This window comes from Chiloscyllium punctatum, chromosome 4 (genome assembly GCF_047496795.1).
Source record: "Chiloscyllium punctatum isolate Juve2018m chromosome 4, sChiPun1.3, whole genome shotgun sequence".
Classification (NCBI taxonomy): domain Eukaryota; kingdom Metazoa; phylum Chordata; class Chondrichthyes; order Orectolobiformes; family Hemiscylliidae; genus Chiloscyllium; species Chiloscyllium punctatum.
In genome coordinates this window covers 88,948,297-88,972,295 of record NC_092742.1, presented here as the reverse complement: position 1 = coordinate 88,972,295, position 23,999 = coordinate 88,948,297, and the positions used below count along the sequence as shown (strand labels likewise).

At 47.6% G+C, this 23,999-nt stretch overlaps 1 protein-coding gene across 1 annotated transcript in view; it reads right to left on the bottom strand.

Moving 5' to 3' along the window:
• LOC140476514 (transmembrane protein 121) overlaps nucleotides 1-23,999 on the bottom strand; it is a 134,839-nt gene that overhangs the window by 25,992 nt on the left and 84,848 nt on the right. The gene's annotated exons all lie outside the window — the stretch shown is intronic.

Sequence of the window (23,999 nt, the reverse complement as noted above, 5' to 3'; positions counted from 1 at the left end):
ATTTTTCTTTATAAATAAATCAGTTACCTTGTGTGTCTTACAAACCAGTGGAAGCATCAAGAGAAAGACAACTGAAAAGCCAACATTCTGAACAGCATAAGAATGCTAAGGATCATCTCAGCAACCCATGAATAGAAACCACTGAATTGTCTTCCCAGTCTTTCTCCATCAAGAACTTACTTTCCCTGCCTGTCTGTGTGTGTGTGTGTGTGTGTCTGTGTGTGTGTGTGTGTCTGTGTGTGTGGGTGTGTGTGTGTGTGTGGGTGTGTGTGTGTGTGTGTGTCTGTGTGTGTGGGTTTGGGTCTGTGTGTGTCTGTGTGTGTGTGTGTGTGTGTGTGTGTGTGCGTGTAAGCAGGAGGTTAAAAACAGGTGAGAGTTTTAATTTGCATCATATGCTCTCAGTTTATAATTGTTTATCTCTAGCTAGGGTCTAATTACTCGGAACAAATAACAAACCTTGTCAACTACTGAAAGCTGGTCTGTTAACCTGGGTCTGGAAATGGATAAATTGAAGAATTTTGTGTACTTATTTTAAAATTTTTAACCTTAGTGACAAGTCCCGGAATCGTGGGGCTTGTGCACTCCCCTAGTGAGGTGGAACAGCATTTACATATCCACTTGGATTGACATAGCCTGCAGGACTATGGGTCAAAAGCTGAAAAATGGGAATTTCCAGTAATTCGGAGTGACCATACTTCAAAAAGTGCTGGGAAAGGTGGAAAGCATTTTGGAACATTCTCAGAGTATGACACATCCGATATAAATGTGACTCTTCCTTTCAAAGTATTGCTTTCACTGATCTGTGCTGAATGGATTATGCCAGTGAGTCCAATGGGTTAACAGCGAGAGCTTTCTACCAGTAATCTCAGAGGTCCATCAGAAGATGTACACACACAACATTATCGAGTTACAAAGCCAGGATCTGTATTGTAATGTAATTTCACTGACATGATGCAACCTGGCCTTTACTGCCATGTCTGTTTGTTTGAGTGAAGGGGGATGATATCATCTCCATATTGCTCATTATCTCCAGCGTTTCGCTGCTTTGAGATTTTGTGGTGCTAGTGACTCACCCTCACTGAGTAGAGGGACCAGTCAACTTTCTCTCAGGCTAGAACATCTCGTTATTAGATTGCCGGCAGACAGCTAACGGGGAACGAACGATAACCGATCACAAGAAAAGACAGTCAGGGGGAGGGAAAGAGATCACAGGAAATGAGGGGTTGCAGCTTGGATCACAAGATGTAAGGAAACAGAAGTCTAAGGGAGAGATCCCAGGAAGCAAGAGGAGAGAGAGGTTGTGGGGGGGTGAGTTCATGAGGGAAATTGCCCACAGGTCACGCAGCAGATCACAACAGGTTTACTTGAGGGATGGGCCTGGGGCAGAAAGAACCATGAATAGTGTAGTGCCTCACTTTAATATGATAATTGCTTCTCCTCAGGCTGAGGCTTGGGGTCCTGGGATGTTTTCCTTCCAGTCTGGTTCAATGTGTTCGGAAATGGCTGATAAGGCCATCTACATGATCTGCAGCCTCTGCCAAAGGCAGGGCACATGCTATTGGGAGGTTTGTGCTGGTGGTTTATTGGGAGATTTGTGCTGGTGGGTTGTTGGGAGGTTTGTGCTGGTGGTTTATTGGGAGGTTTGTGCTGGTGGATTATTGGGAGGTTTATGCTGGTGGATTATTGGGAGGTTTGTGCTGGCGAGTTGTTAGGAGGTTTGTGCTGGTGGGTTGTTGGGAGGTTTGTGCTGGTGAGTTGTTAGGAGGTTTGTGCTGGTGGTTTATTGGGAGGTTTATGCTGGTGGATTATTGGGAGGTTTGTGCTGGCGAGTTGTTAGGAGGTTTGTGCTGGTGGGTTGTTGGGAGGTTTGTGCTGGTGAGTTGTTAGGAGGTTTGTGCTGGTGATTTATTGGGAGGTTTATGCTGGTGGATTATTGGGAGGTTTGTGCTGGTGATTTATTGGGAGGTTTATGCTGGTGGATTATTGGGAGGTTTTTGCTGGTGGTTTATTGGGAGGTTTGTGCTGGTGGATTATTGGGAGGTTTGCGCTGGTGGTTTATTGGGAGGTTTGTGCTGGTGGATTATTGGGAGGTTTTTGCTGGTGGTTTATTGGGAGGTTTGTGCTGGTGGATTATTGGGAGGTTTGTGCTGGCGAGTTGTTAGGAGGTTTGTGCTGGTGGGTTGTTGGGAGGTTTGTGCTGGTGAGTTGTTAGGAGGTTTGTGCTGGTGATTTATTGGGAGGTTTATGCTGGTGGATTATTGGGAGGTTTGTGCTGGTGATTTATTGGGAGGTTTATGCTGGTGGATTATTGGGAGGTTTTTGCTGGTGGTTTATTGGGAGGTTTGTGCTGGTGGATTATTGGGAGGTTTTTGCTGGTGGTTTATTGGGAGGTTTGTGCTGGTGGATTATTGGGAGGTTTTTGCTGGTGGTTTATTGGGAGGTTTGTGCTGGTGGATTATTGGGAGGTTTGTGCTGGCGAGTTGTTAGGAGGTTTGTGCTGGTGGGTTGTTGGGAGGTTTGTGCTGGTGAGTTGTTAGGAGGTTTGTGCTGGTGATTTATTGGGAGGTTTATGCTGGTGGATTATTGGGAGGTTTGTGCTGGTGATTTATTGGGAGGTTTATGCTGGTGGATTATTGGGAGGTTTTTGCTGGTGGTTTATTGGGAGGTTTGTGCTGGTGATTTATTGGGAGGTTTATGCTGGTGGATTATTGGGAGGTTTTTGCTGGTGGTTTATTGGGAGGTTTGTGTCCATGCGTTATTGGGAGGTTTGTGTACTCTCTCTACCACCTCAGCTTTGCTTTTGCATGTTCCCGATGAAATCTCTTGATATTTGTAATGGCGAACTGATTCTGTTCGAACTGATTTCATTTTGCTTGTTACACTGCTGTGTCTCCAGTGAATTAGTGCGAATATGTAATCTCTTCAGGGATGCATCCCTTAAGCCTTTTACCACTGGACTAGTCTTTCACAGTCCCCAGTGAATCTCCTGATGGCAGGTGTTCAAATCCCACCATTACAGATGGTGAAATTTGAATTCAGTAACAAGTTGTAATGAGAGAGAGTGTGGTGCTGGAAAAGCACAACCAGTCAGGTAGCATCTGAGGAGCAGCAGAGTCGATGTTTTGAGCATAAGCTCTTCATCAGGAATGGGGAGGGCGCCCAAGGGGGCTGATTGATAAATGGGATGGGGGGTGGGGCTTGGGAGAAGGTAGCTGGGAATGTGATACGTGGATTGAGGTGAGGGGTGATGGCAATAGGTTGGATGGGAGGGTGGAGTGAATAGGTGGGAAGGAAGATGGACAGGTAGGACAGTTCAAGAGGGTGGTGCCGAGTTGGAAGGTTGGATCTGGGATAAGGTGGAGGGAAGGGAACTGAGGAAACTGGTGAAATCCATATTGATCCCACGTGGTTGGAGCGTCCCAAAATGGAAGGTGAGGCGTTCTTCTTCTGGGCATTGGGTGGCTAGAATTTGGTGGTAGGGGGCCCAGGACTTGCGTATCTTTGGCAGAGTGGGATAGGGAGTTGAAGTGTCCAACCACAGGGTGGTAGGGTTGATTGGTGCCTGTGTCCCGTCTCCCCACTGTAGAGGAGACCACATCGGGAGCAATGGACACAGTAGATGAGGTGTTTGGATGTTCCGAAAAATTTCTGCCGGATGTGCAAGGCTACTTTGAGGCCTTGGATGGAGGTGAGGAGGGAGGTGTGGGCACAGGTTTTACAATCTGAACTTGCAGAACTTCCAACTTGCGGAACATTTCAGAATGCCATAAATTCAAACAGCCGTAATTCCTGGACCTTGAGTGTTGACTAGAGGCACAGAGATGCATGCTCGAGACTGAAGGCCACATGGACATCATGTTTTCTGAGGCGGTCACCCTACAGACTAAGGAGCTGCAAGCAGAGAGGAAATGGGTGACCACCAAAAAGAGGCAAAGGGTGAGGCAAACAGAAAATCCCCAGTGGCTATCCCACTCAATCGCCATTTCTCAGTTTTGAAAACTGGTGATTGGTGTGGGAGTAGCAGCAGCGTGGATTGCCTGGCTGTGCAAGGAGGGAGAAGCTGGAATTCAAGGGAAGTAGCGTGGATGACTCAACAGTAGGGGGGTGCAGACAGGCATTTCTGTGGCCACAGACCTGACTGCAGGATTGTGTGCTGACAGAGATAGGGACAGGGATGGCAATTGTACTGTTCTTGATCATCATGGGGATCAAAGCTTAGGAGAGGTAGGCAGGAGATTGGGGTTCAACCATGATCGAATGGGGGAGCATCTTGATGGGCTGAAAGGCCTAATTCTGAGCCTACATCTTATTGTCTTATGAAAGGCTGCAGGAAGTCCAGAAGGGGAAGCATAATAAGTTAGAGATTGTGGTACACATTGGTATCAATCATGTAAATAGAATGAGGTCTTACAGCAAGAATATAGGAAACTAGGCAATTAAAAAGTAAGACCACAAAAGTTGCAATCTCTGGATATCTCCCGGGTGCCAATTGTAAGGAATTACAGCAAAAGAAGATGAGGGCAGATGAATGTGTGACTCAGATGTTGGCGTAGGAGGGAGCAGTTTAGATTCCTGGATCACTGGGACTGTTTCTAGGGGGGGAGGGGAGCAGGGATGTGTGACTTGTACCAATGAGATGGTCCGCACCTGAATCAGAATGAGAGCCACGTCCTCCCGGGGGGATTTGCTAGTGCTGATGGGCGGAGCTTAGACTGGTACAGCAGGGAGAGGGGACACAGAAGATTAGTACAATGTGAACACAGCATAATAGAGTCAAGGGACCAGAACAGACAGAGTTCAACAATATTGTGATTCAGGGGAGTAAGGCGAAGCTGGTTGACCTCAGCTTTGATGTTAGGGGTATTATGGATAAGACTGATACATGAAGGATATGGATTGACATGTGGAATTGTGATATTGTTGCCATCACAGAGATGTGGCTGAGGGAGGGACAGGACTGGCAACTTGACATTCCAGTGCATAGGATCTTCAGACAAGACAGGGTAGAGTACCTAGTGGAATACCACAGGGATCAATGCTGGGTCCCTTATTGTTCATATGAGAATGTGGGGAGAGGGGGTGATAAGTATGTTTGTGGATAATACAAACAGCCAGGCGGCTGATAGTGAGGAAGAAGGTCTTAGGTTACGGGAGGTAATGGACAAGTTGGTCAAGTGGGCAAATCAGTGCCAAACGGAACTTAAGGCTAGAAGTGTGCGGTGATGCGCTTCAGAAGATGGAACAAGGGGAAGGCGAGGGAGTACTCAATGAATGGCAAGACAATAGGAAGCTCAGAGGACCAGAGGATCTTTGGGATACTTGGCCACAGATCCCTCTTGTTGCCAGGGTATGTAAGAAGGTATACACTAGCCCTTAGCATTCATAGTATTGATTGTAAGAGCAGAGGGGTTATGTTGGGGCTGTACGAATGTTTGGTTTGACCTCAGCTGGAGCAGGAATGATGTGATTGCACTGGAGGGGGTGCAGAAGGGATTCACCCGGATGTTGCCGGGTTGGATTAGCTTTGAAGAGAAGCTGGATAAGCTCTTTTCTTGGGTTGTCTTTTTTGAAGCAGAGAAGGCTGAGAGGGGACTTGATTAAGGCCTAAAGATTACAGGGCCAGAGTAGATAGGAGGCAGCAATTCCCCTTAGTTGAAGGGCCGATAATAATAAGGTGTAACTTAGTGATGAAAGGCAAGGGATTTAGAGGGGATTTGAGGTAAAACCATTTCACCCAGAGGGTTTTGGACATTTGGAATGCAGTGCCTTGGAGGGTAGTTAAGGCGGGAAACCTCACAAGCTTTAAAAAGTACTTGGACAAGCACTGACTTCAGGACTACGGGTCTGGTGTTGAACAATGGGATTGGTGTAGATAGGCAGGCACAGACCCAATGAGCTCCTTCTGTACTGTATAACTGCGTGACTCCAAGAGTTGGCATCAGGTTTCCCAGTTTTACCAATTTAACTTTATCCTCTCCAACTGCCCAGGTGGGGTTCAAAGATCATCAAGGAGTTTGTTTCGCTGCTGTTTGGTTTGATGTAGAGGGTTCCATGAGGTTGGGCTTGAGTCATGGGAGGATATTAAGGGACCAAACAGTCAGAAGTGATCAGATGTCATGACGACACCAATAGGAATATATCCAGTCACAGTTAGCAAACGGCAGTTTTAATCAAATCCCCAACATAAACACCCATTAGTGTACAGCCAAGTCAACTGCTAAGTTGTAATCTGGTTTGCCAAGGATTTCTGAGATCCATAATTGACCTCCATTCATTGCGAACAACTTACAAATAGGCATAAAATAAAACACTCTTAGGCCACAGACATGTTTCTATTTTCAGTTTTATGATGGAAATGGGATAAGGTTTTCCATCAACCCCAATTTACCAGACATGATTATGAGGCAGAAATCGGCTTACTGAGCTTACATGAAGTTTCAGCAACAGGTAAAGAGAACAGAATAAGAGAAGTAATTGTAAATTTTCAGAGACGCATGAGGGCAGGCAAAGCATTTTTAGAAAAGCAAGAAGCAATTTGGTCAGGTCGAGGGAAAACGCGAGTTTAGTTTTTTCACAGAGCCAGGAAATATGCAAAGTTAATGATGGCTGATTGCAAGATCAGCACTGAAGTGTTACAAATGGCAATTTGCAACTTAGATAAGGAAAGCAGAAGATACAATCCTTTATTAACCTCTCTAACTCCATTTTGATTTAGTTCCTTCTCGCTTCCCTCACCATGCTGCCGGTGTTTCATGAGAGATTTGTTTGATATCCACCACAAGTAAAGCAGCAATGAATCAAACATTGTGTTTGAATAGTTGGTAGTAGACGTATCCTGTTATTGCTGTATTACACTCCAAAGTACCTTTATACTGGTTGTGAGCTTTGGTAACAAGGTTACAGGGTTCAGTGGAAAGATGATTTACTTGAGGCTGAATCTTGTGGGTTTTTTTGGCTAAGTGAAAATCATGTGCAGTTTGGTGAAGTGATTCTCACCGTGAGGCTAAGCAAGCTGGGGATGACAGTGGTTAGCACTGCTGCCTCACAGCGCAAGGGACCTGGGCTCGATTCCAGCCTCAAGCATCTGTCTGTGTGGAGTTTGCACTTTCTCCCATGTCTGCGTGAGTTGCCCCTGAGTGTTCTGGTTTCCTCCCACAGTCCAAAGTTGTGCAGGTTAGGTCATGGGGAATTGCCCCATAGCGTGCAGAGATATGCAGGCTAGGTGGGTTGGCCGTGGTAAATGCAGGGTTTCAGGGATTGGGTGGGATGCTCTTCGGAGGGTTGGTGCAGACTCGATGGGCCGAATGTCCTCTATCTGCACGCTAGGGATTCTATGATTCCAAGTGTTCTCTCTCAGTTGTAAGAAACTGGCCACATTAATTGGGGTGTCATCCCTCACGGTGAGAATCATGTCCAATGTTATGCCTCATCTTAATCACATGCCTTTCCTGAAGTAATTTGCAACTCATTGGAATTGACTGGCAACTATGGCCCCAATACCATTGCTTTCAAAAGACCATTGTGTACCTGGACAAGCCCTGTCAATCTGGTGGTGCCCTGCATGGTTACTGACATATTCCCTGAGCATTGTCAGACAGGGGAACATCAGTACCTTGCTTGGCCCTGGGTTTCCCGTTGGATGGGGTGATGCACGGATAGGATTTTCTTATCAGCCCCTCTGGGACTGGCAGTGGAAGCCACAACACCAGATCATATCAGCCCCGGCCCAAGGTTGACCAACCCCCACGCCGGTTAGTGCAGTCTCAGCTGCCTGCAGGAAAGCCCATTCTGTAAGGAGAAGGTCAATGTTCATCTCCACTCTGCCAGTGTAGGTGCCACCATTTTCTCTCTGGCACCTCTTACTCTGCCCCACCTCCCATCAAGGCTCCTGCTCTACCAATTTCACCATTGCCAGTAACACCCTCCCCTCACCCACTCCAACCCCCAACACCACCTAGCCCTGCATACCCTCTGTGCGGCATGCCCACTCACCAGGGGAACCTCCCCAACTGGGCTAACTGTAGCACCCACTTCCATCTCCCATGAAACCCGCTTCTCTCTCTCATTCCAGGAGCACAACAGCTCCTAATAGGGCGGAAAGATTCAAGACATTTGGTGTGTGTTGCCCCTCCTTCAGCTCCCCATCCCTTATCAGCATAGGGTACTGAGGGGAGCAGGGACTGGCCTCCGAGGATGGCCTTATTGTACTGGCATCTCCTGGGTGAAGGCTATCCCCCATTGACTGGACTGAAACTGGCTGACAATCCTGGCACTCTTCCTGGCATTGCTTCTTTGCTAAATGGCGCAGCACAACAGTAGTATTATGAGCCCAGTATCTCTTTTTGAGGTGGTAATCCACAATGAGGCAATGCAAGGCAGAGATGCTGTGAGATTCCATGTAGACTTAGACTGAGTGAATGCTTTAATCGCCAGTGAACAGCCTGCTCCAGTCCGTGAGCTGGGTGTGTGTCCCTGAGCACACTGTGGTTCGTGCTGCAACACTAGAATGAAAGTTGCTGGTGCACCATTGAAATACAGAAGTGCCCTTTTAAGTGGATCGAACATGTGCCATCGAGGCTGGCAGATGTTAGATGTCAATGGCCATCAATGTGGTGTCATGCAGTCAGTGCCCATGGACATTGGCACCTTTCAGAGAAAGTGGTGACTCAAACCCGTCATGAACCCACGTTGGTTTCCAAGTCAGATTTTCTCAATGGCCAGTTTGCTTGGCAATATTGGTCACGATAACAACCCATGGCAACTTGAGCTGTTAACAAAGCATTTAACAAGCAATAATGAGCTGGAGAGAATCTCACCACGCTGCATGTGACAAGTGAACAAGATACAGCGAAATGATCTCAAGATTCAGATGGCAAAACTTGCCGTCCTTGCAATTCTACTGCATGTATCTTGGGATTTCCCAATAATGTAACAGATTACTGTTTAAGCATGGTGGATTCAGTGGTTCACACTGCTGTTGCACAGCGCCAGGGTCCCAGGTTTGAATCCAGCCTCTGTGTGGAGTTTGCATGTTCTCCCCATGTCTGTGTTTCCTCCCACAGTCCAAAGATGTGCAGATTCAGTGGATTGGTCGTCTTCAATTGGTCAGAGTGTCCAGATATTGGCAGGTTGGGGTATATTAACCATGGGAAATGTAAGGTTATAGATTAAGGTGGGGGGTGGGTCTGGATGGGATGTGGTGTGGATTTAATGGGCTGAGTGGCCAGTTTCCACATTAGTGGTTCTATGATTCTAAGTAGATTCTTTATCTAATCTCAATATGTTCATGTGCAAAAGTGTTTAGCGATATGAAGTTAAACTAGACAGCACTGCACATGAGCCTCCCTCAGTCACCCTGCTCCTCCTAAGTGTCTCATTAGCCACCAAATCATAGATTAGAAATCCAAGTATTTTAATATTATGCAGTGTAAACACTGAGCACTCATTTCATCTCGTTGAGATAAACAGGGATTAATTGGTTAATTTCACCCATTATTGTCGCGTTTTTATACCCACCTATAAGTGTAATAATCCAAGGCTAATCACAATTAATGATTCTGTGTGAAACATATTTTAAATGGTTTGAGGGAAGGAAATCCTTAAACTGATCAAACTAATCCCCTCATTGACACACAGAAAAATTATACATTTTGCAAACTGACTTGTATAAAACATTCCGTTCAATTCTTTGTCTTTCCAGGCAGACTCTGCTGTCTCTACTTGGGCAATGATGACTGCACTGATTAAGAGAGTCTATAACTTCAGACCAGTCCCAGTAGTAGCTTTGGAGACACCCAGAGGCTCAGATTACAGGGACGGGTGAAATAACTGCACAGAGGCTGATATCTTGTCACCAAGTCACCCTTTATTCACATGCGTACAATACATGGGCTCTGATCAGACATCTGAGCCAGTTCCTAGAATGAGGAGAATCCCTGAGACACACAATAAACAATAAAGAAAAATAAAGAAATCAAAGCAAAGTCTACCTGAAACAAGGGGGAGAGACAAAAAAAACATGTTCAGTCGGAAACCCAACAGCAGTAGTAACACACTGACCGTCTGGTTCAGGCAGTTTGGAGGTCAGTCCCTCTACCTAACACTCAAAATGGAGAGTCCTTCATACACTGATCCAGCTCCCTCAGAGACAGCTCTCAGAAGCTCTGACACTCCTATTCATGTTTTTCTTCTTTCATTTTGTTTAGTGCCCGTGTCATGTGTGTGTACGTGCGACTCTTGTTTTTTTTTTATTTTTTTTCCCGTTAATTTTATTTAAATCTTTGAACAGGGTCCCTGACCCTTCTGTTTATTATGTTTTTCTCTTTTTTTCCTGACACTCCTTTGTTCATTTTTCCCCCTTTTTTCTCGGTCCCCCCACACTACCGCCTAACTGCGGTAGTGCTTATTTTTCCCCAGCACCCATGAAGTGTGTGTGCAGGTGTCACTCTTATTTAGTTTTTTTAAGAAAAAGCCAGAAAACAAACAAGCAAACAATCTCAACAAACAATAAAAAAACTTCAAAATAAACTCCTCCATACTGCAAAGAAACCAACAAAATTTAGTCCCCTCTTCTCTTCAAAGAGCAGAGTCCTTCCCTTCACACACACTGACCCAGCCCTCAGAGTGAGCAAAACCCATGATGCACTCCTGTTTATTTTTAAAAATCTTTTGTTTTACCCCCACACTACCGCCTAGTTGTGGGAGTGCTTATTTTTCCCCAGCACCCATGTTGTGTGTGTGCAGGTGTTTCTCTTGTTTTTTTTTCTTTTTCTTTGTTTTCTTCTTTTCTAGCATCTGACCCTCCTGCTTAAATTTTTTTTTGGACCCTCCGGTTTATTTTTTTGACCCTCCTGTTTATTTTTTTTTCCTGTTTTTTTTAATTTTATTTTTTATTATTTTTTCCACCCCCACACTACTGCCTAACTGCGGTAGTGCTTATTTTTCCAGCACCTATGTTGTGTGTGTGCAGGTGTCTCTCTTGTTTATTTTTTTTCTTCTTCTTCACACTGGTCCAGCTCCCTCAAGAGCCAGCTCTCAGATTGAACAGAACCTCTGACATTCCTGTGTTTTTTTTCCTTTTCTTACACTACCGCCTAACTGCAGTAGTGCTTATATTTTTCCCCAGCACCCATGTGTGTGTGTGCAGGGGTCTCTCTTGTTTATTTATTTATTTTTCTTTTTTTTTTCTCTTTCTCTCTTTTTATTTCTTTTTTTCTATTGTATTAACCCCCACACTACTGCGTAGTGCTTATTTTTTTCCCCAGCACCCGTGTATGTGTGTGCGCAGGTGTCTCTCTTGTTTATATCTGTCAGCCAGGGCTCCCTGATTGGGGCTTTAACCTGGGGCCAATCAGGAAATTCATACTCAATAAGATCCACTTGGCCAACCTCGTTTCAGTCCCAACAACAGGTTCATAGCTTGCATTGCCTTGCGATAAGAAGATTGACAGGTGATTTAATCAAGATGTTTGAAATGCTAGTCTATTTCCTCTGGTGGGAGGTCATCAGAAATGCAAACATAACTTTAATGTCAAAGCTGGTCCAGGAGAGATATCAAGAAAATTGGGCAAAGGAGTTGGGACTCTTGTCCCCTGCTGGGGAACCAAATATGGCTCTGCTTCACCTTTATTTTTGGGAGGGCCCACTTTTCACAGGCAGGTCCCCCCCCTTCCAGATCACTAGAAAGTGTTGTCTACAGATCACCCATCCTAAAGACCGTGTTGATGGGAGGAAATTTCAGGGTTTGGGCGAGGGGACATGTCAGCAAGGGTGACCTCAGCTGGAGCAGGATTTGAGCCCACACTGTTGGTATCACTCTGCAAATCCAGCCATCCAGTTAACTCAGAGAAAGTGAGGACTTTTTTTTTATTTCAAAAATATACTTTATTCATAAATGATTTGATGGTCTGTACATTGGATCATGCCATACATATGTCCATATTTACAAACACAGATTCGACTTTATCCTTGTCCTTTACAATCCTGTGCATTTTCCAATCTTGTATATATACATATATTTGGCTGAGGCATCAGCAGAGCCCAAAAAAAAAACATAGCATGGGCCCCCTGTTCTTCTTTAGGCAGGCCGATCTTACACGGTGGTCTTTCCCCACCGCGCCTTGGCGGCAGCTGCCCCAAGCTTCAGCGCGTCCCTCAGCACGTAGTCTTGGACCTTGGAATGTGCCAGTCTGCAACACTCGGTCGGGGTCAACTCCTTCAGCTGGAAGATCAACAGGTTTCGGACCGCCCAGAGAGCATCCTTCACCGAGTTGATGATCCTCCAGGCGCAGTTAATGTTCGTCTCGGTGTGAGTCCCAGGGAACAGGCCGTAGAGCACGGAGTCCCGCGTCACGGCGCTGCTCGGGACGAACCTCGACAAGCACCACTGCATTCCTCTCCAGACTTCCTCTGCATAGGCACATTCCAGAAGGAGGTGTGTGACAGTCTCGTCCCCCCCGCAGCCACTTCGAGGGCAGCGTGCGGTGCGGCAGAGAGTCCGGGCGTGCATAAAGGATCTCACAGGCAGAGCCCTTCTCACCACCAGCCAAGCCACGTCTTGGTGCTTGTTGGAAAGTTCTGGCGATGAGGCATTCTGCCAAATGGCTTTGACAGTCTGCTCAGGGAACCGCTCGACAGGATCCGCCCTCTCCTTTTCCCGAAGGGTCTCAAGGATGCTACGTGCTGACCACTTCCTGATGGACTTGTGGTCAAAGGTGTTTTTCCTCATAAATTTCTCCACGAAGGACAGGTGATACGGAACGGTCCAACTACTCGGAGCGTTCCGCGGCAGCGAGGCCAGGCCCATCCTTTGCAACACCGGGGACAGGTAGAACCTCAGTACGTAGTGACACTTGGTGTTTGCGTGCCGGGGATCCACGCACAGCTTGATGCAGCCACGCACAAAGGTGGCCATCAGGGTGAGGGTGGCATTGGGCGTGTTTTTTCCCCCATTGCACCGGTCTTTGTACATAGAGTCTCTTCGGACCCGGTCCATCTTTGATCTCCAAATGAATTGGAAGATGGCCCGGGTGACTGCGGCGGCACAGGTCCTGGGGATAGGCCAGACCTGTGCCACATATAGCAATACTGAGAGGACCTCACACCTGATGACCAGGTTTTTTCCTGCGATGGAGAGCGACCGTTGCCCCCATCTGCCTAGTTTCTGTCTCATCTTCCTGATCCGCTCCTCCCAGGTCTTGGCGCACGCCCCAGCCCCCCCGAACCAAATACCCAGCACCTTCAGGTGGTCAGTCCTGACGGTGAAGGGGATAGAGGATTGGTCGGCCCAGTTCCCGAAGAGCATGGCCTCGCTCTTGCCTCGGTTTACCTTGGCCCCCGAGGCCCGTTCGAACTGGTCGCAGATGCACACGAGTCTGTGCACGGACAGCGGATCCGAGCAGAAAACAGCGACGTCATCCATGTACAGGGAGGCCTTAACCTGCAGGCCCCCGCTGCCAGGAATAGTCACCCCTCTCAGGCTCGCATCCTTCCTGATGGATTCGGCAAATGGCTCTATGCAACACACAAACAAGGCGGGTGAGAGGGGGCATCCCTGCCTGACTCCAGATCTTACAGGGAAGCTATCTGATTCCCACCCATTGATTGAGACTGCACTGACAATGTTGGTGTAGAGCAGTCTGATCCAATTTCCGATTCCCTCCCCAAAGCCCATTTTGGAGAGGACATCCCTCATATATGTATGCGATATCCTGTCAAAGGCTTTCTCCTGGTCCAGGCTGATGAGGCAGGTGTCCACCCCCCTGTCCTGCACGTAGGCGATCGTATCCCTGAGGAGTGCGAGACTCTCAGAGATCTTCCTGCCCGGTACAGCACAGGTTTGGTCCGGGTGGATCACCGATCCCAGAGCAGACCTGACCCGGTTGGCGATGACCTTTGACAAGATTTTGTAGTTTGCATTTAACAGTGAGATCGGTCTCCAATTTCTAATTTCCTCCCTCTCCCCCTTCCGCTTGTAGACGAGGGTGATGATGCCTTTCCTCATGGATTCACTCATGGTACCTGCCCGAAGCATACTGACATATACCTCCAGCAGGTCCTGGCCGATCAAGTCCCAGAGAGCGGAATAAACCTGAGAAAGTGAGGACTACTGATGAAGAGCTTATGCTCAAAACATCAACTCTCCTGCTCCTCAGATCCTGCCTGACTGGCTGTGCTTTTCCAGCACCACACCTTTTGGTCCAGTTGACTAAGCCAACTGATCCCCACCACTGGCTGACTTGAAGTTTAAATTCTCCGTTAAGCTGAGTTCCGAACATTTCATGAACAATTCTGGTCTCCTCTTAGCAGGAATCCCCTTTGTGTTGCTGAGTCTCGTGATTGGGCGATGAATACCTTTGAATCAAGGATCTCCTGTGGGGGCCCACAAACAACATCAGCACGGTTTGGATTTTGGCTTCTCCCATATGCTGGGTATCCACTGGCCAAGCACCAGCAGACAAGATGAGAACCTTAAGTTGGCATTAGCTTTCAACCTAAGGATGTCAGGTATCATTGGGGTAGAAAGACCATCCATGGCACAGACTTAACCAGGATCAAAGGTCGGCACTGTTATGGTATCAGGGTCCCCATCCACCACACTCTCGTCTGATTAAATACTGCCCCTTCATCAAATACGTCATATGGGAGGTGTTAACTTCTGCTCACTTTCTTTTCCCACATTAAGAGCCCTCTAAATCTAGAATTGTGATGCTGGGGTTCGATAGATGTTGTCAAACTTAACAGGTTATTGGTGGGTAATGGATCAGGGAATGCAGAGCAAAGTGGGTGAAGGAGTGGAGATACTGGTCAACCAAATATAGGAATGGGTTCCTGGGCTTAAATGACCTATCCCTGTTCCACATCTTCCTGTGTTCCTAGCACCATCAATCTATTGTGTTAGGCAGAAGTGTTCATGGTAGCCAGAATAAGCTGTCGGGTTGTAAAATGTCACCATAGTCCGAATGGACCATTGGGGTGCTCTCTCATTAGAGAGATAGAGAGAGAACTGAAGGCCTCAGGTGAGGGGACAGGTTGAGTCCTTAGGAGAAAGTGAGGACTGCAGATGCTGGAGATCAGAGTTGAGATTGGGGTGCTGGAAAAGCACAGCAGGTCAGGCAGCATCCGAGGAGCAGGAGAATCGACATTTCAGGCAAGAGCGCTTCATCAGGAATGAGGCTGTGAGCCGAGGGGGTGGGTAAATGAGAGGGGGTGGGGCTGGGGGGGGAAGGTAGCTGAGAGTGTGATAGGTGGATCAAGGTGGGGGGGTGAAGGTGATAGGTCGGAGAGGAGGGTGAAGTGGAATGGTGAGAAGGAAGATGGACAGGTAGGACAGGTCATGAGGGCGGAGCCGAGTTAAAAGGTTGGAACTGGATTAAGGTGGGGGAAGGGAAATGAGGAAACTGGTGAAATCCATATTGATGCTATTTGGTTGAAAGGTCCCAAGGTGGAAGATGAGGCATTCTTCCTCCAGGCGTCGGGTGGTTAGGGTGTGGTGATGGAGGAGGCCCAGGACCTGCATATCGTTGTCGGAGTGGCAGGAGGAGTTGAAGTGTTTGGCCACGGGGTGGTGGGATTGGTTTTTGCGGGTGTCCCGGAGATGTTCTCTGAAGCGCTCTGCGAGTAAGCGTCCTGTCTCCCCGATGTCGAGGAGACCACATCGGGAGCAATGGATATAGTAAATAATGTGTGGAAGTGCAGGTAAAACTCTGATGGATGTGGAAGGCTCCTTTGGGGCCTTGGATGGAGGTGAGGACGCAAGTTTTGCAATTCCTGCGGTGGCAGGGGAAGGTGCCAGGATGGATGGGTGGGTTGGTGGGGGGCATGGACCTGACAAGAGTCGTGGAGGGGATGGTCTTTATGGAAAGCTGATAGGGGAGGGGAGGGAAATATATCTTGAGCGGTAGGGTTGAGTCCTTAGCCAGTGCAGGAATTGAACCCACACTGTTGGTATCATTCTGCCTAGCAAACCCAGCTGTCCGGTTAACAAAGCCAACCAATTGCCACCACTGGCTGATTTGAGGTTTTGGTCTCCACCTAGGTGAGGTCCTAACATTTCAGTACAATTCTGGTGTCCCCTTGGGTATGTGGTCAGGTGAAGACCTCAGTAAAAGTTCTGTTGTAAGGCAGTAACAGATGTCTTATTGGACAGCGTGTTTTGAGCAACATATTATTGTGTAACACGGGACACCCCTTTAAATCTGGTATACATATTAATGTACCAGCAGAAAGAATGTATGGATAAAGGCATTAAATAATGATTTACAAATTGATGTAATTGTAGCCATTGATAATATTAGTTATTGACAAAATAGTTTTTAATCAAAACAATAGTCCAGATGTTCAAGTTGGTTTTGGAAGCAAATATATTTTCGAGATGGATACTGTGGGTGACTTTTTCACTGTTGTTGACACAGTTAGATCAGCAAATTGACAGACTGGGACAGTACTACAGAGGTTTTGTAATATTTGAACTTTTAGCTTTATTACTTTATTTTCTACTTAAGGTCTGCAATGTGTAACTTCTAACCTTGTTTCATACAGTTTACACTATAATTACTGCAATGTTTAACTTTAAACTTAGTTCTTTCCTTCTGCCTTGATCTTAGGATTCTGTGCATAAGTATTTGCACCTAAGATGCAAAGATGGCACCGTGTGTGGCGACAGTTCACTTTTCAATGTACTTCTGTATTTGAGTACAAGTAATAAAATCAAGTTCCAGATATAAGGAGACTTGGCCTTGCTTTAAATAGTAAGTCATGATTATCTCCTTGTATTCAAAATTTGGCTAGGAGTGCCGACTGATATTCTATAATTGGGTGGTAGGAGAGAATTTAAACATCTCCATGATCCTTTTTCAATGAAAAAGGTTGTGGCGTTGTAGACAAAGGATGCCTGAAATTGAGCATTTTGCTCTTGCACTCATCAGAACTCAAATGCAAGAAAAGCACTTGGAAAAATGGGGACACCAATTTATACAGCATGCTACTTGGTTAGGCCCTAATAGGCACCAAAATGCAGCGGGAACAGTTGACTGCCGATCTTATTTTTCTGGATTAGTGGTGCTGGAAGAGCACAGCAGTTCAGGCAGCATCCAAGGAGCTTCGAAATCGACGTTTCGGGCAAAAGCCCTTCATCAGGAATAAAGGCAGAGAGCCTGAAGCGTGGAGAGATAAGCTAGAGGAGGGTGGGGGTGGGGAGAAAGTAGCATAGAGTACAATGGGTGAGTGGGGGAGGGGATGAAGGTGATAGGTCAGGGAAGAGAAGGTGGAGTGGATAGGTGGAAAAGGAGATAGGCAGGTAGGACAAGTCCGAACAAGTCAAGGAGACAGTGCTGAGCTGGAAGTTTAGAACTAGGGTGAGGTGGGGGAAGGGGAAATGAAGAAACTGTTGAAGTCCACATTGATGCCCTGGGGTTGAAGTGTTCCGAGGCAGAAGATGAGGCGTTCTTCCTCCAGGCGTCTGGTGGTGAGGGAGTGGCAGTGAAGGAGGCCCAGGACCTCCATGTCCTTGGCAGAGTGGGAGGGGGAGTTGAAATGTTGGGACACGGGGTGGTGTGGTTGATTGGTGTAGGTGTCCCGGAGATGTTCCCAAAAGCGCACTGCTAGGAGGTGCCCAGTTTCCCCAATGTAGAGGAGACTGCATCGGGAGCAACGGATACAATAAATGATATTAGTGGATGTGCAGGTGAAACTTTGATGGATGTGGAAGGCTCCTTTAGGGCCTTGGATAGAGGTGAGGGAGGAGGTGTGGGCACAGGTTTTACAGTTCCTGCCGTGGCAGGGGAAAGTGCCAGGATGGGAGGGTGGGTTGTAGGGGGGGCGTGGACCTGACCAGGTAGTCACGGAGGGAATGGTCTTTGCGGAAGGCGGAAAGGGGTGTGGGGGGAAATATATCCCTGGTGGTGGGGTCTTTTTGGAGGTGGCGGAAATGTCGGCAGATGATTTGGTTTATGCGAAGGTTGGTAGGGTGGAAGGTGAGCACCAGGGGCGTTCTGTCCTTGTTACGGTTGGAGGGGTGGGGTCTGAGGGCAGAGGTGCAGGATGTGGACGAGATGCGTTGGAGGGCATTATTAACCATGTGGGAAGGGAAATTGCAGTCTCTAACGAAGGAGGCCATCTGGTGTGTTCTGTGGTGGAACTGGTCCTCCTGGGAGTAAATCCGGCGGAGGCGGAGGAATTGTGAATACGGGATGGCATTTTTGCAAGAGGTAGGGTGGGAAGAGGTGTAATCCAGGTAGCTGTGGGAGTCGGTGGGTTTGTAAAAAATGTCAGTGTCAAGTCGGTCATCATTAATGGAGATGGAGAGGTCCAGGAAGGGGAGGGAGGTGTCAGAGATGGTCCAGGTAAATTTAAGATCAGGGTGGAATGTGTTGGTGAAGTTGATGAATTGCTCAACCTCCTCGCGGGAGCACAATGCAGTCATCAATGTAATGGAGGAAGAGGTGGGGAGTGGTGCCAGTGTAATTACGGAAGATCAACTGCTCTACGTAGCCAACAAAGAGACAGGCATAGCTGGGGCCCATACATGTGCCCATGGCTACCCCTTTGGTCTGGAGGAAGTGGGAGGATTCAAAGGAGAAATTGTTAAGGGTGAGGACCAGTTCGGCCAAACGAATGAGAGTGTCGGTGGAAGGGTACTGTTGGGGACGTCTGGAGAGGAAAAAACGGAGTGCTTGGAGGCCCTGGTCATGGCAGATGGAGGTGTAGAGGGATTGGATATCCATGGTGAAGATGAGGCATTGGGGGCTGTGGAAACTGAAATCTTGGAGGAAGTGGAGGGCGTGGGTGGTGTCTCAAACATACGTGGGGAGTTCCTGGACTAGAGGGGATAGGACAGTATTGAGGTAGGTAGAGATGGGTTCAGTGGGGCAGGAGCATGCTGAGACAATGGGTCGGCCAGGTTGGTCGACCTCAAACTGTCTACCTCCCTCCCCCACTCCAACCTCTCACAACACGCAGCCCTCCAATCCCTCTGCTCCAATCCCAACCTCACCATCAAGCCAGCGGATAAAGGGGGCGCAGTGGTAGTCTGGCGCACTGACCTCTACACCACTGAAGCCAAACGTCAACTCGAGGACATTTCTTCCTACTGCCCCCTCGACCATGACCCCACCCCCCATCACCAAACTATCATCTCCCAGACCATACAGAACCTCATCACCTCAGGAGATCTCCCACCCACAGCTTCCAACCTCATAGTCCGGGAACCCCGCACTGCCCGGTTCTACCTCCTTCCCAAGATCCACAAGCCTGACCACCCTGGCCGACCCATTGTCTCAGCATGCTCCTGCCCCACTGAACTCATCTCTACCTACCTCGACACTGTCCTATCCCCCCCTGGTCCAGGAACCCCCCACATACGTTCGAGACACCACCCACGCCCTCCACTTCCTCCAAGACGTCCGTTTCCCCGGCCCCCAACGCCTTATCTTCACCATGGATATCCAATCCCTCTACACCTCCATCCGCCATGACCAGGGCCTCAAAGCCCTCAGTTTTCTCCTCTCCAGATGTCCCCAACAGTACCCTTCCAGCGACACTCTCATTCGTTTGGCCGAACTGGTCCTCACCCTTAACAATTTCTCCTTTGAATCCTCCCACTTCCTCCAGACCAAAGGGGTAGCCATGGGCATACGTATGGGCCCCAGCTATGCCTGTCTCTTTGTTGGCCATGTAGAACAGTTGATCTTCTGTAATTACACCGGCACCACTCCCCACCTCTTCCTCCGCTACATTGATGACTGCATTAGCGCCACCTAGTGCTCCCGCGAGGAGGTTGAGCAATTCATCAACTTCACCAACACATTCCACCCTGATCTTAAATTTACCTGGACCATCTCTGACACCTCCTTCCCCTTCCTGGACCTCTCCATCTCCATTAATGACGACCGACTTGACACTGACATTTTTTACAAACCCACTGACTCACAGCTACCTGGATTACACTCCTTCCCACCCTACCTCTTGCAAAAATGCCATCCAGTATTCACAATTCCTCCGCCTCCGCCAGATCTGCTCCCAGGAGGATCAGTTTCACCACAGAACACACTAGATGGCCTCCTTCTTCAGAGACCACAATTTCCCTTCCCACGTGGTTAAAGATGCCCTCCAACGCATCTCGTCCACATCCCGCACCTCCGCCCTCAGACCCCACCCCTCCAACTGTAACAAGGACAGAACGCCCCTGGTGCTCACCTTCCACCCTACAAACCTTTGCATAAACCAAATCATCCGCCGACATTTCCGCCACCTCCAAAAAGACCCCACCACCAGGGATATATTTCCCTCCCCACCCCTTTCCACCTTCCGCAAAGACCATTCCCTCCGTGACTACCTGGTCAGGTCCACGCCCCCCTACAACCCACCCTCCCATCCTGGCACTTTCCCCTGCCACGGCAGGAACTGTAAAACCTGTGCCCACACCTCCTCCCTCACCTCTATCCAAGGCCCTAAAGAAGCCTTCCACATCCATCAAAGTTTTACCTGCACATCCACTAATATCATTTATTGTATCCGTTGCTCCCAATGCGGTCTCCTCTACATTGGGGAGACTGGGCGCCTCCTAGCAGAGTGCTTTAGGGAACATCTCCGAGACACCCGCACCAACCAACCACACCGCCCCGTGGCCCAACATTTCAACTCCCCCTCCCACTCTGCTGAGGACATGGAGGTCCTGGGCTTCCTTCACCGCCGCTCCCTCACCACCAGATGCCTGGAGGAAGAACGCCTCATCTTCCGCCTCGGAACACTTCAACCCCAGGGCATCAATGTAGACTTCAACAGTTTCTTCATTTCCCCTTCCCCCACCTCACCCTAGCTCTAAACTTCCAGCTCAGTAACTGTCCCCATGATTTGTCCGGACTTGTCCTACCTGTCTATCTCCTTTTCCACCTATCCACTCCACCCTCTCCTCCCTGACCTATCACCTTCATCCCCTCCCCCACTCACCCATTGTACTCTGTTACTTTCTCCCCACCCCCACCCTCCTCTAGCTTATCTCTCCATGCTTCAGGCTCTCTGCCTTTATTCCTGATGAAGGGCTTTTGCCCGAAACGTCGATTTCGAAGCTCCTTGGATGCTGCCTGAACTGCTGTGCTCTTCCAGCACCACTAATCCAGAATCTGGTTTCCAGCATCTGCAGTCATTGTTCTTACCTCGTTGAACTTATTTTTCTGACCAGGCAAGTCGACGCTGAATGGTCCAAGTGGTGCCATGGAATTGTGGCAATTATTGGCAGCTTTCGTGAACCCACTCTTCAACGGAAGGTGTAATGCATGTCCAAATTCCTTTTGGTCCACGTGAAAACAGAGTCCTCGTGCTATCCTGAGAGGTGGGCAGTTCTCTCCTGAACCATAGGTGAAGCGAGCTGTCTCACGCTGCTACTTTGCGATAAACACATGTAGTTTGTGATCTCACTAACAGGATGCTACCATAAAGTCAAAACGATATTCTGCCCACCACACTAACTGATACGTGTTTTAGTGCCAGAACGATGCTAGATATGTAGGCCATATGCCCCAAGAAATGGTGGATCTTATCCTTTTGAGTAGTCACAGTGGAAAACATGCCAATCAGGCTTAAGCCTGAGTTTGCCAGCCTCAGAATACTCTGTGCCACCATTAGGTGTGATTCCTGTATTGGTCATTATTTATTAAATAACTCCGACTGTGCTAAGAAATAAATTGGAAAATAATTCAAGATTCTCATGCATTGTGATGCATGTACTAACAATAGGACCCTATCTTGAGTACGCAAAAGGAATTTGCACACACTTTGCAACTTTATTTATTTCCCTGTAAACCCATTGAACGGGCCTGGTTTTGTGGTGGGCACAGTGGTTAGCACTACTGCCTCACAGCGCCAGAGACCCGGGTTCAATTCCCGCCTCAGGCGACTCTGTGTGGAGTTTGCACATTCTCCCCGTGTCTGCGTGGGTTTCCTCCGGGTGCTCCGGTTTCCTGCCACAGTCCAAAAATGTGCAGGTTAGGTGAATCGGCCATGCTAAATTGCCCGTAGTGTTAGGTGAAGGGGTAAATGTAGGGGAATGGGTCTGGGTGGGTTACGCTTCGGCAGGTTGGTGTGGACTTGTTGGGCCGAAGGGCCTGTTTCCACACTGTAAGTAATCTAAAAGGGGTCATGGAGACTATCAAGCTCTGTTGCATTTCCATGGCGATACCGAGACCAATCAGAGACCACTTGCCTCATCTAAGAACCAAGTCTGGGGATTTGAGGTTTGCCCTCATTTCCCTGTAAACTGGTTGGACGGTAGGGTTTGGGGCCTGGTTTTGCTTTTCCTCTCCCTTGTAAAATTGCTGTCTCCTGTATACAGCTGTAAAGGTTAACCGTGTTTTATAAACTCTTTTGTAATCGTCTAATAAAATAATTTTTATAAAATAATTTTTACAAAATAAACAGGGAAAAAAAAACAAAAAAAAAATGTGGGGCCCGTGAATGATTTCTCCTCGAGTAAGACACCTCCTGACACTGCCAGGTCTCTGAAAGTGAACAAACAAAAATGAATAAAAAGGAACCAAGTCTGACAGTTAACTGTTCTTACTGCATCTCCATGCCAACGATGACCCGACCCAGCAGTGCCCTTTTCCTCAAACTGTAGGACTTGAATTGATATCCCCTGTTTCCAGTTGGTTTCTTGCGTTCTAATTCTGATGACTGCAAACAAAAAGTTCTCCTTTTATCGTGTGAGCCTTTTTCACGTTAAGTAACCCAGTGGAACCACAGACTCCTTAGCACAATTGGTGTGAGGGGTTTATTGATTACGGAGGCCAGTTAGTATTGAATTTATTGCTTACAATCTTTCTGGAAAGTTAATACTAAATTTGTTCATTGGCATTTCAATTGCCTTTTGTCTATTTTCTGTGAATACATTATACTTAATAAAAAACATAAATCAAAAGCAATTATGTTTTTCTTAAGGTGGAAAAATGATTACCATAATAAACCTAGGCAAGTGAATGGAGGGGAATCATAATCCAGGGTGGTATGGTGGTTCAGTGGTTAGCACTGATGCTTCACAGCACCAGGGACCTAGGTTCAATCCCAGCCTCGGGCAAGTGTCCGTGTGGAGTTTGCACATTCTCCCCATGGGCGGGTTTCTGCTGGGTGCTCCCGCAGTCCAAAAATGTGCAGTTTAAGTGGATTAGCCATGGGAAATGAAGGGTACAGGGATACAGATGCTCTTTGGAGAGTGGGTGTAGGCTAGATGGGCTGAATGGCCTGCTTTCACGCTGCAGAGATTCTATGATTGTTGCACGGAATGAGTTGCCGGATATACATGAGTGAGTTTCCCAAGAAGTGGACATGTGATATTTGGAGCACTGCTGTCGCGGGAATTTTAACTCTCACCGTGTTGAAGGCCTGTTAGATTTGGCTGACATTTTTAATCGGTCTGTAATTTCCAGGTAAGAGGAAGCTAAATAACACCCAGCAGAGGAGCATAAATATCACCACAGAGATGTTGGAAACTGTTTCTGTGCTGCCAGTTCAACGTAATTCTGTTTGGAATGTCAGTTGTGTGTTAGCTTGAAGCCATATCACTCGAATCAATGCTGACAAAATCTGAACTCTATCTTGTGAAGCATTGATGGTGTTCACATTAATAGACCTCACGATTGGCAGATACCTTTGTCTGTTACTGGCTGTTGGCAGTAAGGTTACCTGCTGGTATGGATATTGTTGCATACTTCTATTAGTTTTGACAATGTCTGAAAGCCTGAAGAGGAAGAAATGGAGGCATGTCTGTGGCAGTGAGTTATACCATCGCCTTCTCCCTGCCAGGTTAACATCTCTAAGTTTCATTCTAACCCAGATGAAAACGTTGAAGCCAAGATAAAAAAAAATGATTTTCATATTTCCGACAGACCAAATTAATGGAATCAAACAAGGAAATATAATAAGATTGTTAAAATTGTGGGAAAGTGCCTACTTCTACATAGCACCTCTGCAAATCTCAGGCCATCCCAGTTCTACTGACAGCAAATACT